The following is a 13,344-nucleotide window of genomic DNA, read 5'->3' as shown; positions in this document are numbered from 1 at the left end:
AACACGACGTACACTGATGTACTTTGACTTAGGAGGGAGCATTAAAACATAGAAACGAACGTAAGATTCTAAGTTTTACCAACCGGCGAAACTGACCGTAGAAACGGGACCCGTATGCATCTGTGATCATGTGAGGTGACCCTCGTTCTTTTCTAGACCATCAAATGACGATTTTATATGATGATTTAACATATTCCACACTCAAATGACCTAAAAACGTGAATGTACGCGAGATGGAACCTGAAACGACTCAAACGGACTCGGGGGCCCAAACGACGCAAATCGGGGGGGACCAAAGTGGACCCCGCATATTTTCGGCACCCTAGGGGGATGTCATTGCCCCTAGGGCGATGCTATCGCCCTAAGTCCAGTGGACCGCAATGGCATCGCCCCAACCACGAGGCCTCGCGGTCCACGGACAGTGGGCCGGTCGGGCCGCAGCAAGCCGGGCGGGCCGACCATTGTACATGCATGTGGGGCTCATGAAATCATGTGGGGGCCCCCTAAACCTCCCCATTTGCCTCATTTCCTTCAATTCCACCCCTCAAAGCTTTTCAAATATCCCAAAATTCCTTTTTTCTCTCTCAAACCTCCCCTTCATTCTCATATCATCTTTTTCTGCATCACTACATACACACCTCCCACCATTCCTTTCAAACCCATCTCCTATCTCCCTTATTTTTCTCATATTTGGTCACACAAACCCTCCTTAATGTCTCAAAAATCTCAGGGTCCAACAACTCATCTTATCCCTCCATTTTATTTCACTCTCATGGCTCTTTTTGAGCTAGTGGCGGCCATATTTTCACTTTTCACCCTTCTTTCTCTCATGGCAAAGAAGAGGGCTTCCACGGATGAAGCCGGGCCTAGCCGCCCTACCCGTTCAAGGAGGCAAAAAGGCGTCAAGGCTAGCATAAACGTCGATCAGGAGCCAAGGACGAAGAAGGATCTCAATTCCCAGATTCCTCTCGAAAGAGCTTTACTGACGGATATGGCACATGGAAGGTTTCGAGACCGTAGAGTTCTCTTTGAAGCACACGTGGACGAGAAACTATTTGGGCTTTATCCGGTGATGGATTTCCTGTTGGACTCCGGGTGGGGTCCCATATTTGAGGGCAAGTCTCGTGCGAATGAGAATACTGTCCGAGCCTTCTACACCCATATACGAGAGCCACTGCTGGAGCCCCTACAGTTCTCTATCTCCATGAGAAGGCGGGAAGTCATTGTCAATGTAGACTTGATAACCCAAATCATGGGGATGCCACTTGGTGAGGTTCATGCTAGCGAGAAGAGTCTCAGGAGTGTGCGTGAAAGAAATCACCGTACACGATTCCTTTGTGGCCAACTGGTCCACTGGAGTCGAGGCAACTACCTCCTAGCGACCAAGATGACTCACGACTTCCGCTTACTCCACCACATATTCACGCACAATGTATATCCTGGATGGAGCAATCTCTCCGAATGCACGCGTTTGATGGTGGACTTCCTGTACCGAGATGGACAAGGAGACAAGTTATATCTACCTACGTATGTACTACTACAGATAGTTCAGACCGCACGCTCTCCTAGGATAGACATTTCACTCCCATTCGGTCGACTTATATGCAAGCTTGCTCATGAATTCGGCTACAGACTTGGCTCAGAAAGGCTTATGCTGATCCATTTCATTAACGACACTACTCTCAACAACATGAGTATTGGGCCACGACAACGTCAGGCCCAACTCAATGAGAGTGAGGATGAGATGGGAAGTGAAGATGAAGAAAGTGATGAAGAAGAGAACGAAGATGAAACAGGGGAATGGAGCGAGGAAGAGGAAGAAGAGTAGGACCAAGACTCTGATGGGGGCTCTCCTCCTGCCACACATGAGCACCACCGTGATCGGGCTGTTTTAGAAGCCCGCTTAACTCAGATTGAGGAGGGCCGAGTCGCCCTGCGGCAGGAGGTCAGTGAGACCCGGGCCAAGCTTGAAAAGAGTCAGGCCTTCATGAAACAGAAATTTAAGAAGGTGTCTCACACCTTGAAGGCTTTCCTGTGCTATCTGCAGGACAAGGGTGCTCCTCCTCCATCACCAGATTCAGACGGCTAGTCCTATGTTGTAGTCGTCTTTAAATTTTCTTTGCTTTCTTGTTTCTCATGTTATAGCCTTGATAGGCTTAGTACTAGGGTAGATTTGATGGTGTATTTGGTGTTTAAAGCTTTGTTAGATTTAGCTCACATGCATCTTTGGTCATGGTCCATGTAAACCTACCTCCCATGTATTATGACAATTTTGGTTTAATGAAATGCATGCGGCACCTTTTGTTATGAAATGTGTAGAATGCTTGAGAAATTGAGTGTCGTTATGCTAAATCTTACACGTGTTGCACCCTATGTTGTATATAGGGAATGCCACCTAAGGCCACACGGAGTACGACATGTCTTATACTTTGCGAATCGATTGACGGGGCACCTCCCCAAAGCGATAGCCATACGGACTCCAGTATAGGCCCAGATCGCGAGACTATGCCAGATTCTCAGCTGGCCACTAGCCCCACAAATGGGCCGACACCTTTTGCACCACCGGTTTCGGAGCAAAACCGTGTGTCCACATTGACACCTCGCGTGCCTCAGGCGGCTTCTCATCCTGATAGGTTGGAGAAGATGATGCTCCTTATGCAGCAGCAGCAGTAAATTTGGACCACCATAGCAGGGGCCCTTGCCTAGAATATGAGTGTGGTTCCGCCTGCATCACCTGTGCAACCTGGTGGGAACATGAGTGTCAATGGCTTATTGAGCAATTTCAGCGCTTCCGACCTCCCACGTTTGCAGGTACTCACAGACCGGAGGAGGCCGAGTATTGGCTTGACCACATCTCTAAGATGCTGAAGCCGCTGCACTGCACTGAGGCAGAGCAGGTTGAGTTGGTCGCCTACATGTTCGAGAAGGAGGCCAGTCTCTGGTGGGACAGCGTTCTTCAGACCGTTGCTCCTGGTTATGTATGGACATGGGAGGCCTTTGAGACACGCTTTCACGGGAAGTATTTTCCCCTCACCTACCGTAACAAGAAGGAGAGTGAATTCCTTTGTCTCCGTCAGGGAGGGATGTCTATGACCGAGTATGAGAATAGGTTCATGGAGTTGGCTAGGTACGCTCCTTTGATCCTAGCAAACGAGCCGATGCGAATGCGGCGATTCTCTGAGGGTCTGCGACCCGAGGTACACTTGAAGACGTGTTGTGCTAGCATACCCGACTATGTTGAGCTAGTGAACATGTCTCTACGAGCTGAGCAGGAGGGGGACAATTATCCTGTACACGCATGCCCATGGTTTCTATTCCTCGACCAGATTTGCCGAGCAGATCGTTCCTCCACAAGAGGCCACGTGCAGATGCTTCTCCTCGGCTTCTAGCTCCATCTACACAGCCGAGGTGACCTGATGTATGGTGCACCTACTGCAAGAGGTCGGGCCATTCTGACACTTACTGCTTCACCAGGATGAGGGACAACGACTTCATGCCCCCTTAGAAGATTAATCGTCAGATGCCACCAGCTATCTCGACTCCACCTCTACAATCAACACCACCTATACAACCTTCTTACAGGCCACCTGCACCTCGATTTAGGCCGCCTCAACGGCCTATGGCACCACAATAGAATCGACCTCAATAAGCTCATGTGCACTCACTTGCAGCTGAGGCATCCAAGACAGCAGTTATAGCACCGATGGCTTTCAAAGTCACAACACATATTCAAGGTACACTAGTCTTCTTATTGGTAGACACCGGGTCCACTATCTCTATAATATCATGCGCAGCAGTCAAGCGACTAGTGTTGGGAACAGCTCCTACGAAGGGGGTGAGAATCCTTACTGCCACATGGACCTTTTCAGACGTTACCAAGATTTGTTAGGATTACTCGATAGACTTAGGAAGCAAGGCAGTACTCGTTGACCTGATTGTTGCCTCACTACACCATTACGAAGTTATCATTGGTATGGATTGGCTCACCGAGATGAAGGCTAAGATCGATTGCGATAGCAAAGTGGTGACAGCCCGTGCACCTGAGGGCACGGCCTTTACTTTTTCAGTTCAAGTCAGTTGGCCCTGCGACATTGGTTGTTATGCCACCTTGCTAGAGAATGTTGATGGTCCGACACTTGGGAGCATGCCTATAGTTCGGGATTTCACCGACGTGTTCAGGACAATACCTAAACTACCTCCTCAGCGCGAGATCGATTTTACCATTGATCTAGTGCCGGGTGCGACACCCATTTCACTGCCGACTTATCGTATGCCTCCATGTGAAATGGAGGAGTTGAGGAGACAGATTGACGACATGTTGGATTCGGGCTTCATAGGACCGAGTGTATCTCCCAGGGGAGCACCTGTGTTGTTTGTGAAGAAGAAGGATGGATCACTGCGATTATGTATTGATTATCGCAGATTGAACTAAGTAACAGTAAAAAAATAAGTATCCTTTACCCAGGGTAGATGATCTGTTCAACCAGTTGAAGGGAACATAATATTTCTGGAAGATCGACTTGCAGTAAGGGTATCACCAGTTGCGCGTCAGGGATGAGGACGTGTAGAAGACAGCGTTTAGAATCAGCTTTGGGCACTACGAGTTCCTTGTAATGTCATTTGGGCTCACAAATGCACCGACCATGTTCATGAATCTGATAAACCGGGGGTTTCGGCCATATCTGTACCGATTTGTTATCGTGTTTGTAAATGACATTCTGATATAATCTAAGAGTCAGGAGGATCACAAGAAACACCTGCGAGCAGTCTTTGATATGCTCAAGAAGAACCAGTTGTTTGCCTAGTACAAAAAGTGTGACTTATGGAAGGAATAGGTCAAGTTCCTGGGACATGTAGTGTCCAAGGAAGGAATAGCTGTGGACCTTGCTAAGGAAACCGCAGTTCAGGATTATGAGCAGCCTGGTTCGGTGACTGAAGTGAGAAGCTTTCTTGGTCTAGCAGGTTACTACCGTCGAATCGTTAGGGACTTTTCCAAGATATCTAGGCCGTTGTCTCAACTCACTCGGAAGGATCTTAAGTTTGCGTAGAATAAGAAGGCAGAAGAAGCTTTTCAGGAACTGAAAGACAAGTTGACGTCTGCCCCTGTGCTAGTATTGCCAGAGCAAGGGGTCAAGTATACCATATACACTGACCCTTCTCGTGTTAGTTTAGGTTATGTCCTTATGCAGAAGGACAGAGTGATTGCTTATGCCTCGCGATAGTTGAGGAAACACGAGGAGAACTACTCTACGCACGACCGATAATTAGCGGCTGTCATTTTTTCATTAAAGCTTTGGAGACATTATGGCTATGAAGAGGAGTTTAAGCTATTTTACGACTACAAGAGCCTCAGGTACATATTTATGCCGAGGGACCTGAATATAAGGCAGCGACGATGGATGAAAACCTTAAAAGACTTCAAGTTCGAGGTCTCCTACTATCCTGGCAAGGCTAACCTTGTGGCAGATGCGTTGAGCCGCAAGAAGACGATAGCATTTGTGGCTCCGCTAATGATAGATGAGTGGAACATGGTAAAATTTGTGCGAGACTTCGAGCAGAAGCTTACGGTAGAAGAGTCGTTCGAGAGCATCGCACACATTCTTGTGCAGCCACTTATTAATGATAGGATTATTGTGACTCAGAAAGATGATGAACTATTGACAAAGATGAGAGAGCAAGTGAGCGACAGTGAAGACTCGGAATGGAGAGTTGGTACGGATGGAGGTTTATGTTATCGTGGCTGCCTATACGTCCTAGACCTTTATGACTTGAAAAGGAAAGTTCTCGATGCTGCCCATAATTCGAAGATGGCGATGCATCCTGGTAGTATGAAGATGTATCGAGATATGAAGCGCTCATACTGGTGAGACAACATGAAAGCCCACATAGCAGATTTTGTGTCCCGTTGTCTTATGTGTCAGCAGGTCAAGGTCGAACATCACCGACCTCCTGGTTTACTTCAGCCCATGCCCATAGCTGAATGGAAATGGGATTTCATTTCTATGAATTTCATCTCAGGGTTACTGAAGACGAGGAAGGAACATGACTCCATTTGGGTGATTGTGGACCGGTTAACGAAATCGGCTTATTTTCTCCCGATTAGAGTCTCAAACTCAACAGACGATTTGGCCAGGCTGTACATCAAGGAGATAGTACGTTTGCATGGAGTTCCTACAGAGATCGTGTCGGATTGGGACGCGCAATTCATATCTATCTTCTGTACTAGTATCCAGGAAGCAATGAGTGTGAAATTGAAGTTCAGTACCGCGTTTCACCCACAGATGGATGGGCAGACGGAACGGGTGAATCAGGTGTTGGAAGATATGTTGTGAGCTTGTGTGCTTGATTTCAAGGACAGTTTGGATGACTGTCTTCCTTATGCGGAGTTCGCTAATAACAACAGCTTTCAGGTGAGTATTGGCATGGCCTCCTATGAAGCACTGTATGAGCGTCTATGTAGAGCACTGCATTGCTCGGTAGAGGTTGGCAAGAAGAGTTTGATTGGCCCAGAGTTAGTATAGGCGACCTCAGAGAAGATCGACATTATTAAGCATCAACTTCTGGTAGTATAGAGCACACAGAAGAGTTACGCCGATACGAGGCGGCGACCGCTAGGGTTTGAGGTTGGAGACCATGTATTCTTGAAGGTCTCCCCTGTAAGTGCTATAGTTTCTATCCCTCTGTGTTGTCAAATTTGTAGTGCCAAAATCACTATTATACTCTGTTATATATAACTTGCATAAGTGAAGCTTTCTCAAGGATCAACATTCATTAACAAGCTAAGCTCACAACAAGCAAAGCTCTCAAGTACAAGACTCAAGATCTTGAATGAAAGAACTGCTCACAAAACTCAAGCTGAACTCAAGACTCAAATTGAAAGTCAAGCTGAACTCAAGACTCAAGCTGAAAGTCAAGCTGAACTCAAGACTCAAGCTGAAACTCAAGCCACTTTCAAGATTGAGTTACATGAAGAGTTCAACTACATCAAGACTTCAAGACTGATACTTCAAGGTCACTTGTTCCTAATGCTTCAATGTCCATACTTCATGATTGAGGTTTGTTTGACCATAAGTTGACCTTAGAAGTAGGTCATTTCGGATACATAAGCCGAATGTTATTTTACATGTGATTGGTCTGTTCTTCGACTAGTCCTAGGCCTTCTTCGACTAGTCCTAGACTTGCTTCGACCAGTCTAAGAAATTCCTCGACCAGTCGTAAGTTTGTTACAAATTCCGGATAAAATCTGTTAGCCTTCGACTAGTCAGGAATCTGTTCGACCGATCGTAGGAACAGTGTCGACGATCTTCGACCAATCGTACAATCTACGACTCGAAGTCCGCGAACCTTTGCGGGACCTACGACCAGTCGAAGGAACCCTACGACCAGTCGTAGAACGGTCCGAGCATATCCCGTCGAATTTTTCAAATATCTGTATGGCTTGACTAGTCGAAGAGCACTCTAGACGATCGAAGACCCGATCTTCTCACCTATAAATAGTGCACGAATCTCGAAGAAATCATCGATTTAATTAAAGTATTCAAGCCAATCTTCGTCGAACTTCCGAGAGTTAATTCGTGCTCCATCTAAGCTAAGTGTGCTTATTTAATATTCTCTTTCCTTAGCTTTATTTTAATTGATTTTGTTTCTTATATTCCAATCGATTTGATAAAGAGGAATTATTATTCCCTTTCTTTGGAATCAAAATCAATTAAGGCAAGCCCTATTTGGTTTAATTTAAAATCTATTAGAATTAGAACCATTGTAATCGAGTACTGGACATTGAACTTGGACATTCAATCATCTACTTTGATTTGGTTCTACCGGGCTGCTACAACGAAGGAGATTTTCAGGTATTTTACATATTGTAAATTCCTTTCTATTATTTTGGTTTCTTTCAAGATTTGCTAGAAAAATCTTGTTATTTTGGTTATCTAAGGAAAGCCAGGAAAACTCAGAAGTGGGGTTTTTTTTTAATTGTGTAAGCCCACAGACAAAGACACAATTGTAAGGCTTTTGGGTGAACCTGGGAAAACCTATTTTTAGTAAACGCTAATATCCCCTGTGTGAGGATATTAGGAGTGGAGTAGCTTTTTGTGTGGCTGTTGTATAACAGTTGGTGCACACATAGGCGAACCACTATAATCCCTTGAGTTGTGGTTGATTGTTTTATTCTTCTAATTTTTTATTCTTTTTGTGGGATGTATGTATGGTGGTGAATGTTGTAATTATTTCAAGCTTTGTGAGAATGTTGTAATAGCTTAGAATTTACTTTCTGCTATTCCTTTATAAGCTTGATTTTCAATTTCATTTGAAAGTTGTTCCAGCAAGGTTGCCCTGCCATTTTTATGGTGTATGGCTGTCCCTAGAACAATACATCTTTAATTACAAGTTATTTCATTTTAGTTTATATTTAATTCTGTATTCCTCTTCGATTTGAGACTTGATACAAAGACCTTTCTAGAAATAAGGTTGTCCTACCATAAACTTTGTTTTTGGTGTAAGGTTATCCTTAGAATAACGTTTGTATCAACCTCTCAAGATCTGAATTTTAAGGTTGTTTTACTTTCCTGCATTGTTATTTAATTTGGCTATCATTTTCTTTATTATTCCGCTGTTATAAGTTTTTATTTGGCATTGTCCTATTCACCCCCCCTCTAGGACATATAGCTTGGCCTTTTCAAGTGGTATCAAAGCCTAATAGCTCCTTTTTTAATTTTTGGATTTAATTCCTGAGCTAACGATTTAAGCTATTTAAGATGTCAAATTTTGATAGCCTTTCAGTCACTAGGCCTCCACCCTTTGATGGCTCCAACTATGCTTATTGGAAAGCCAGAATGAGGATCTTCCTCAAATCAATGGATGAAAATGTGTGGCAAGCCACAGTGACTGAATGGAATCCTCCTATCATGGAAGTTACTGGGGTTGATGGTTCAAAATCTATGAAAACCACACCATATTACCAATGGACCACCCTTCAGAAAAGTGAGAGTAGTGCAAATGCTAAAGCACTAAATGCAATTACTTGCGCACTATCACCGGATGAGTTCAAAAGAATCATTTCTTGTGATACTGCAAAGCAAGCTTGGGATGTATTAGAAATGACACACGAGGGTACTACAATTGTCAAAAAATCTAAAGTCCAACTCCTCATAACCAGATTTGAAGAAATTCATATGGAGGAAAATGAAATGTTTATGGACTTCTACACTAGATTGAATGACATTGTAAACTCAATGTGGGGTCTTGGCGATAAAATCCCAGAAAGTAAAGATATGTGCTAAAATACTACGCTCACTTCCTGAACGGTTCAATTCTAAAGTAACCGCAATCCAGGAACTTCGTGATACGGATAATATGAGGGTTGAAGAACTAGTTGGTTCTCTACAAACCTACGAGTTAAACTTTAAAGCTCCTAAAGGTAAATCTATCGCACTAAAATCTTCTAAATGTAATTCAGAAGAAAATTCTGATTCAGAAGATGATATGGCTCTTTTAGCTAAAAATTTTACAAAATTTTCAAAAGCAAGAAAAGGGTTGATTTTCAAAAATCAAATGACAAAAAGAAGTTTAGACCCAAATCTAGAAAATCTTTGAAAGATAGTCAATGTTACAACTGTCAAGAATATGGGCACTTAGCAAATAGATGTCCTAAAAGGGACAAACCCAAGAAGAAGGGTATGTTGGCTACATGAGATGAATCATCTGATTCTGAAGGTTCTTCTGAATCAGAAGATTCTGAAACTGAGTCGGGCAATGAGATTAAAGCTCTTATGACTCTAGCCAAATTCACATTTTCAGATAATGACTCTACAAGTGAAGAAAATCTGAATAGTGAATGTGAAAATGAAGATGATCTTCAAGACGCTTACAATGCCCTATATAAGGAAAGTTGTAAAATTGCTGTCAAACTTAAACTTCAAAAAGAAAAGTTTTCTAAACTCAAAAATTGTTTTGATTCACTTGTCTTAGAAAAATCACAAATTTCAGATAGTTTTGAAAAATCAAAATGTGATTTGGAATTCAAAAACTCACTAATTGTTGATTTAAAATCTGAAATTGAGAATCTTAAAACTGAAGTATCTTCTCTTCTGAGTTTAAAGGACACATGGAAATATGCCCAAGGTGATCTAAAGTTAGAAAAACTTTTATCCGGATCAAGAAAATGTGGCGATCGATCCGGGTTGGGATATGATAAAAATCTACCTCCTAAACAAAAGTATACTCCTCCTATGTTTGTTAAAGGAGACTTCTCAAACTCAAAAGGGAAAAGTACTTATTAAGATTTTTTTAAAAATTCAAAAACTTTTTAAAAACCTAGAAATAGCCATGTCAACTTTAATCAGAATCGAAATCCACTAGCTGAAAAGATAGTTGATTTACTCAAGGAGCTATTAAAATCTAACTCTATAGGTCATTCCTACAAGTATACACAAAAGAAGACCAACTATGTTCCTAAACCCAAAACAGTTATGAAATGGGTTCCTAAAGTCACCTGCTTGGTTGCTCACACTGCTTTCAAAGCAACAAGTCATTCAAAGTGGTACCTAGACAGTGGATGCTCCAGGCATATGACAGGTGACAAAGCCTTATTCACCGATCTGAAAGATATGACTGATAGTTCAGTCACATTTGGTGATGGTAGCAACTGCAAGATTATAGGCCAAGGTACGGTTCAACTTTTTAATCTTCCGGTGTTTAAAAATGTTTTATACGTTGAAGGTTTAAAACATAACTTGCTTAGTATATCACAAATATGTGATAATAACCATAATGTTCGGTTTTCTAATCAAAGCTGTGAAATACTAAACAATAAGGGTTCTGTAATATTAACTGGACATAGAACGTCTGAAAATTGCTATATTATTAGTGAATCCAGCTCATCTAATCAAACATGTTACATGGTCCATACAGACGAGACCGACTTATGGCACAAACGTCTTGGACATGTACATTATCGAAATCTATATCGATTGAGCAAACGAGAACTTGTAAGAGGTTTACCTAAACTTCAGAAATTAGATAAAATATGTGGTGAGTGCCAGATAGGTAAACAAACAAAGAACTCACACAAAAAGGTGAATTCAAATACCACATCAAGACCACTTGAACTTCTCCACATGGACCTGATAGGACCTACCAGAATGGAAAGTCGTGGTGGGAGAAAGTATATCTTGGTAATAGTCGATGACTTTACCAGATTCACTTGGGTAGTCTTCTTAAGGGATAAATCTGAAACCCTTGAAGAAGTAAGAAAAGTTCTCAAAAGGATTCAAACTGAAAAATCTTCTCAAATCAGTAAAATTCGTAGTGATCATGGATCTGAATTTGAGAATAGCAATTTTGAGAAGTTCTGTACCGACCAAGGAATATTACATGAATTCTCTGCTCCCAAAACTCCACAACAAAATGGAATTGTAGAAAGAAAGAATAGGGTGCTTCAAGAAATGGCTAACGTCATGTTGAATAGCATGAAGCTCTCTAAAAATCTTTGGTCTGCCAGTCAACACACTTGCTATATTATTAACCGAGTCTACACTAGAAAAGATAATAATAAAGCGACTTACGAATTGTGGTTCAATAAAAGCCTCTTGTTAAATACTTTCGAGTTTTTGGCAGTAAGTGCTATATTTTACGTGATCGTGAAAATTTGAGAAAGTTCGATACGAAGAGTGATGAAGGTATTTTTCTAGGATACTCTTTAAATAGTCGAGCTTATAGAGTTCTGAACAAAAGGACTGGTGTGATTCAAGAATCCATTAATGTTGTCATTGATGATCACTTAAACACACCAATCTCTAATTCAGATAATGATGAAGTACTAATCATTAATAAACCCGATACTTCATCGAATCAGATTTCTGAGTTAAGGACTGTTAAAGATCATCCAACCACACAAATTCTTGGAAACCCTCTCACCGGTGTTCGCACGTAGACAACTTGAGGATATATGTAATTATGTATGTTTTACATCCCAAATTGAACCATCTAACGTAAAAGAAGCTCGGGCTGATGAGAACCGGATTGTTGCGATGCAAGATGAACTCAACCAATTCGTAAGAAATGATGTTTGGTATCTCGTACAAGACCTAAAGATAAACACATCATTGGAACAAAATGGATTTTCAAAAATAAGTCGATAAATGTGGAAATATAATTAGAAACAAGGCTAGACTGGTGGTACAAGGTTATACTCAAATTGAAGGGATTGATTTCGATGAAACCTTTGCACCGATAGCACGTCTTGAATCTATCAGACTATTTATATCCATTGCATGTTTTAGAAAGATAAAGATCTATCGGATGGATGTGAAAAGTGCTTTTCTAAATGGCGATTTACATGAAGAAGTCTATGTTGAACAACCAATGGGATTTGAAGATTCCAAAAATACTGATCATGTATATCGGCTTAAAAGGCACTTTATGGATTAAAACAAGCACCTAGGGCATGGTATGAGAAACTAACAAAATTTCTTTTAACTCATAATTTTCAAATGGGATCTTGATAAAACTCTGTTTGTTAAAAACATAATGATCATATCTTAATGGTACAGATTTATGTTGATGATATCATTTATGGATCAACTTGTCCTGACTTGACTACTGAGTTTGCAGATTTGATGAAATCACAGTTCGAAATGAGCATGGTTGGGGAATTGACTTATTTCCTTGGATTGCAAGTAAAGCAACAACTCTGAAGGAATATTCATTTCTCAATCTAAGTATGCCTTGAATCTAATCAAGAGATTTGGATTTGAGAATGACAAGAATTTCGATACTCCTATGAGTACTACCACGAAACTATCAAAAGACTCTAATGGTAAAAATGTTGACTCAAAACTTTATCGGAGTATGATTGGTAGTTTGTTATATTTAAGCTAGTAGACTGATATTTCTCTAAGTGTTGGTATTTGCGCAAGATATCAATCGATCCAAAAGAATCTCACTTGATTCCTGGTCCAGCGAATTATTAGATATGTCGCAAATACTGTAAATCTCGGTCTCGGTATCCTCATGAAACCAATGTCCAATTAGTTGGGTACTCGACTTGGCTTGTAATCTAGATGATAGAAAATCAACTAGTGGTGGTTGTTTTTTATTGGAAATTGTCTAGTTTCTGGTTTAGTAAGAAACAAAATTCTATTTCACTTTCAACAACTGAAGCTAAATATGCTGGTAATGCGTGTACACGACTTGTTTGGATGCAAAGAATGCTAAGTGATTATGGAATTAAACAGATTCTATGTTATTACATTGTGATAATTCGAGTTCTAAAAATTTCAAAAAATCCTATTCAGCATTCTCGTACTAAGCATATTGACATTAGATTTCATTATATAAGGGAAT

Source organism: Magnolia sinica, chromosome 7 (assembly GCF_029962835.1).
Source record: "Magnolia sinica isolate HGM2019 chromosome 7, MsV1, whole genome shotgun sequence".
NCBI classification, from domain to species: domain Eukaryota; kingdom Viridiplantae; phylum Streptophyta; class Magnoliopsida; order Magnoliales; family Magnoliaceae; genus Magnolia; species Magnolia sinica.
This window is presented reverse-complemented; position numbering follows the sequence as displayed.